This window comes from Artemia sp. Qi Xiang Cuo, chromosome 12 (assembly GCF_049724085.1).
Source record: "Artemia sp. Qi Xiang Cuo chromosome 12, ASM4972408v1, whole genome shotgun sequence".
Taxonomy (NCBI): Eukaryota; Metazoa; Arthropoda; class Branchiopoda; order Anostraca; family Artemiidae; genus Artemia; species Artemia sp. Qi Xiang Cuo.
Window position 1 is genome coordinate 32,494,821 of NC_142805.1, and position 6,000 is coordinate 32,500,820.

The following is a 6,000-nucleotide window of genomic DNA, read 5'->3' on the forward strand; positions in this document are numbered from 1 at the left end:
AAACCTTTTAGGAAGGGATATACTATGTTTCATCAAAGTTTATCTGTGTAAAGTTGTTTCAACAGAAATACACTACAAAATAACAAAAAGAAGTATAGCCTAGAGGTTACACTCACCTTAGCAGCCTTTTTCAGCAATTCCGCTGTCAATTTACTTCGCTTTTCTATCCTTGCCTTCACTTGGGCAAGTTTGATGATTGATTCGAATGCAGAGAACAAGTTTATCTCAACCAAAACCTTGAATATACATCACTAATAAGCAAAAATTTAGTCTTCAACTTGTCATGAACAAAATAATAAATAGGGCTAGAGCATGGGCGTCCATACGGGGGGGGGCACGGCGGGGGACGCCAGCCCCTCTGGCTGAATGACGCTGCCTTACATTTGTATTAATTTAAATAACTTTAGCCACAAAATAAGTTTTTCAAAGAAAAGTAAAGAGCTCAATTAAGCCAAAATGGGCAGAAAAAAAGTAAAATAATCTTCCAAGTGTAAAACTACTACAAATCACTATCAACAAATATATAAAACTAAAAATGAATAGAAATTAGAATAAATAGCCAAGTCAAACTCAAAACCAGCAAAAATTAACATTACTAGGGCTGACAACCCCCGTGCCTTCTCAAGACCAGAACATACTTTAGGCTTTACTGTATATATAATATATATATATATATATATATATATATATATATATATATATATATATATATATTTATATATATATAAAAGCCATGGATTGTCAGTTTAACATATCTATACTGACATTTATTATTTAAAGTCTTAATTTTTTGTATTTATTTGAGTGAAAAAAATTAATTTCTGTTTGTTTCTTTTAACAGTCATTTTCATGAAAAAAATATTTGATATATTTTTTTTTATCAGAATCCATAGTTTGGCTTGCTATTCGTATTTGTGGAAAAACTTTTCAACAATTTTTAAATTTTATACCTCCTCAAGTTGACCTGAAAAAATAAAACTTAATTTTGTTCCCAAAAGATTCTATGTATGCTCTTTGACAACCTGGATACATTTACGCTCTATTTATTCATTTAAATTGTAAGAGCAGAAATAGTAATAGTAGTAGCCCCAAAAGCTTCAACTTAATACCTCCAGTCATTTTCAATATATTGCTCAAGTGTCTTATTGGCAACCGCAAACAATGCCTTTGAATTTAGTTTTAAAGTAGCATTTAGTTATATAACATAATGGGCCAGTCATAATTGTGAGGGGTTGACATGCCCAACATCCCTAATGACATAGTGGCTGGACCATTCTACTATGCTGAACAAAATAGTTGTCTCAAAATTTTGACGTGATGTGTTTGCTGTGTTTATATAACTATGGATTGTGTTTATATAGTGGATGTGTTTGCAACAACTGGAATAGTCTTCAAGCTGAAACAGCAACTACACCCACGGCTGCATCCTTCAAGTCCAGACAGGACAAGGAATGGAATGATAAGCCATGGAAATATGAGTGGGACTGTCCATCCCACTCAACTACCAACTGATGCCAACTTCATCATAATGAGTGTCTTGCTAGGAGGCTGATGCTGCTTTGGGCTTAAATTGCATACCTCCAGCAGACCTTTCTTATGGAGTGTCACTGGGCCCTAACACAGTGATAAAATTTTGTCATCATTGACCCAAAGCCCAACAGATCCAGCATGGAACTTAATTTTGCTCTAAAGTGTGAATTAAGGTAATTAAGGTAATCACAGTAGATTCAATTTACAGGTGCATGGGTTGAAACAGCCAAGACACATTCTGAGAATAGATAAGAAATATATGATTTGGCCTATATACAAGCCAAGTAAATACTGTTTTGCCATTCTGCCACCACAGCGCTATGGTTGGTGTTCTGTGAATGTGCACTGGTTACATACATACCTTGTTTATGCACTGACTCCATCACAGTCTGATTCTTCATTGTATGTTGTTTATTGAGTGTTTAAGATGCCTTGGACACTCGTGAATCCTGCCAATTATGAAGTATGGGCTGTTATACAATTTCTTAGTCCAAAAGGCGCAAAACCAATCAAAATTCATTGTGAGATCTGTGAAGTTTACAGACAAAACATTGTGAGTGACATGGGTGGCCTTTGTCACACCAGAATCAAAACAACAATCCATGGAATGGCAGCATTCATCATCACCCAAAAAAGTGAAGTTTGAGCAAACAATTTCTGCCCGGAAAATCATTTGCACAGGTTTTTGGGACAGAAAAAGGAGCATTGCTTGTAGAGTTCAGACAATCAATGCAGCATTTTATTGTGAGACATTGAACAATGTGCATCATGCAATCCAGAACAAAAGATATGACAAGTTGAGTAAGGGTATTGTTTTGCTGCATGACAATGCCTGTCCACACGTGGCTAATTTTTTCCTGCACTTGAAGAAACATTTGGTTGGTCAGCATCTTCAAGATGATAACAAAGTCAAAACAGTTGTGATACAAATCAGGTGGAAGAATTTAATAAGGAGAGTATTCCAAAACTGGTGCCACAATGTGACAAGTGCCTGAATATTCATGGAAATTAATTAGAAAAGTAGATTAAGGTACAGGCTTTCATGTAAAAATAAAATTATTGCAATTTCTTTGCAGGTCTTTTTTTAATTCCGAAACAGTACTTACTTAAAAAACATGCCTTGTATTTGCACATTAGGGGGGATCAAGAGTAAGATATAGCAAGGCTGTATGCAAAATGTGTTAATTATGATTACTCTACATATTATGAAGTAGGAATTGTTTCCTTAAGATAGGAAATATATAATTTGGGCTTTATATTGGCATATTAGGAGGGTTGTATAGTGAGGCTGCATTCAAAATATGTTAACTATGAGTATTCTACATATTATGAAGCAAACATAATTTTCTCAATATGCTCCCTTATCTCTAGTTAACTATCAGGGCAAATACCCAAACTTTAGATGTGTTTTTCAAAGCTTCTTTTGTAAGCCCTCTCCCCCTGAAAAAAAAATCCTGGATACAACCCTGTTGTTGATTCAACTACCACACATTTATCACATTAACAAAATGGTGAATCAAAGGAAAAGACAACAAGCTGTAGTATATAGAGGGGGGGTTGGTGGAGTTAAGTGCATTATAGTATCTTCCCAGAACATACTTCAGTCTGTACATCCATCCCTGAAAATTTTATTTTACTAGCCCAATCACTTTCTAAGAAAGTAAAAAGCACCTAAATTAGAATTTTACCATGGGATACCAATAGCCAACTGGTTGGCTAATCCTATAGAATATGCACAGTTTTTTTATTAGCTGACTAGCTGGCTAATTCAGGCTGAAGTGTATATATAGGTGAGATGTAATATCCAACTGGTTGGCTAATCTGAACATGTTTATATAGCTGATACTTTAATAGCCAACTAGTTAGCAAATTCTACTGTGTATTAAAAACTTTGTTGATAGTTGACTAGTTTGCTATTTTAAACACCAACTTTAATGTCAACTAGTTAGCTAATTCCACAAATGTATTAGAAACTTTATTGTAGCTGACTAGTTGGCTATTTTAAACTAAAGTTTGTAATAGTTACCTGGATATTAATAGCCAACTGGCTAGCTAATTTAATAGTGTACAGCCTATATAATTTTATTATTAGCTGACTAATTGGCTAATTCAAACTGAAATTTAAATAGACCTGAGATCTAATAGTCAACTGGTTGGCAAATTTAAAGATTGCTATATATAAACTTTCATTAATTTTATCCACCTAGTCAGCTAAAAAAAAGTTTATATATAATGATTGGCTAAGGATTTTTTCTCTATATATAAACTATACTATTTTATATTACCTGTATGGTGGATATCCTTTAGAAAATATATTTGCATATCTTTAAAACCTTATAAATTAGGATTGAGCAAAGTTGTGAATCTGAAAACAATTTTGTTGTACTTCATTTAAGCAGAAGACCTATTTTTCTAGGTTTCACTTTTATAACACACAGAAATTTAAAGGCAATCAAAGGTCAGGATCCTCTACAGGGAGAGGGAGAGGAGATAGGTACTTCAAAATACCTTTCTGGGACATACTTTACAATGTAGACCCATCCCTGAAAGTTTCATTGGTCAATATCTACCAAATCATATTATTGAGTTAGGAAAAAAGTGAATACACCATTCGGTGCCTTTTTTTATGCTGATTACGAATATAATAAGCATTTCGGTAAAATTCTACTTTAGTTACTTTTGACTATCTTGGGAAGGGGTTAGGTTAGAAAAATGAAACTTTCAGGAATGGGTCTACAGGCTAAAGTATGTCCCGGGAAGGTATTTTGAAGTACCTATCTCTACTCCTTCTCCCTCTAGAGGGTCCTGAAATCTGCCTATATGACAGGTCTATACCCATTGAAATTTTGACAAAACAACATTTTACATTAATTTTCAGTTATCAGTTTCTTTTTCTCTGGCTTTAGCTCTGAAAATGCAATTTCATTTATTTGAGCAGAATTTTAAGCCATATAATAGTTTATTTCCAAAATTTAGGAAATGTATTTGCATATCTTTAAAACCTTATAAATTGGGATTGAGCGCTGTTGTGAAGCTGAAAACAATTTTGTTGTACTTCATTTAAGCAGAAGATCTATTTTGTAAGGTTTCACTTCTATAACTCACATATTTTTGAAGGTCATCAAAGGTCAAGACCCTCTAGAGAGAGAAGGAGTGGAGGTAGGTACTTCAAAATATCTTCCCAGGCATACTTTAGCCTGTAGACCCATCCCTGAAAGTATTATCTTCCTAATCCAACCCCTCTCCAAGATAGTCAAAAGTAGCTAAAGTAGAATTTTACCAGCATTTCTATCAGAGATGAATTTCAGCCCCCCCTATATATGTCAATTCAGGGTTAGGTTAGGTATTGCCTATATAGGGGGGGGGGGAGCTGAAATTCATTTCCAATAGAAATGCTTATTATATTCGTAATCAGCATAAAAAAAGGCATCAAATGGTGTATTCACTTTATTTGAAACTCAATAATATGATTTGGTATATATTGATCGTTTCATTCTCCTAATTTAACCTCTTTCCATGACAGTCAAAAGTAGCTAAAGTAGAATTTTACTTAATACCCATATTTCTAGACTTTTAGGCCTACCCAGGCTAGGAACAATAGGCATAGCCTAGGCCTAGCCTAAGTTAGTATTTATTATTATTTTAAGTACCTTTTAGAATTTTGATGTTTCCTGAAAATTTTCCCCTGGTCTTATTTGAAACTCAATAATATGATTTGGTATATATTGATCGTTTCATTCTCATAATTTAACCTCTTTCCATGACAGTCAAAAGTAGCTAAAGTAGAATTTTACTCAATACCCATAATTCTAGACTTTTAGGCCTACCCAGGCTAGGAACAATAGGCATAGCCTAGGCCTAGCCTAAGTTAGTATTTATTATTATTTTAAGTACCTTTTAGAATTTTGATGTTTCCTGAAAATTTTCCCCTGGTCTTAAGAATCATCAAAAGGTTAAATAGAGCACAGAACTTGTCTTATGCTAAAATAGGCTAGACCTATGCCTAACTTAAACCCAATTTCAAGAATACATTTACCAAAAGAAATGATTGAACTGAGGAGTTGCCTTTGAATATCTTATTATTCTTCTTTCTTATGGCTTTCTTCGTTGCTCCCTCAGCAAAACTAGGTCTTGAAAACTTTCTAACTTTCATTTTACCATTGCAATAGTCAAGCGGCAAATAAATTTGAAATTTCAAACCTTTTGAAAGCCATCTAGTTAGATTATGAACTTCTAAAATAATATAGATGACAGGAAAGCTTGACACAAATGACTAGGATTTCCGCTGGTTTAGTACCAAAGGACATTGTCCTAAAAATGGAATTATCGTCAAAATTCCAAATAAACCATGAAATGACTTGTTTTTATTGATGGTTAAAGGCTTTTTTTGCGAGCGCAAAAAGGCGCTTCTTTTTTTGGAAAGTTGAATTTTGATTAGCTCACGTTTGTGTACTTCTTACTATTCACAAC

General features: G+C 33.8%; 1 protein-coding gene across 2 annotated transcripts in view; it reads right to left on the minus strand.

Annotated features, from left to right (window-relative positions):
* Window positions 1-5,703, minus strand: part of LOC148946027 (reticulocalbin-2) — a 42,517-nt gene extending 36,814 nt beyond the window's left edge. For both annotated transcript variants that reach the window (XM_089097964.1, XM_089097965.1), the window contains exons 1-2: window positions 5,567-5,703; window positions 117-236 (exon numbers count right to left, since the gene is read on the minus strand). The gene's annotated coding sequence lies outside the window, so the exon portion shown is untranslated. The remainder of the gene's footprint in view (window positions 1-116; window positions 237-5,566) is intronic.
* Window positions 5,704-6,000: the final 297 nt, after the last annotated feature.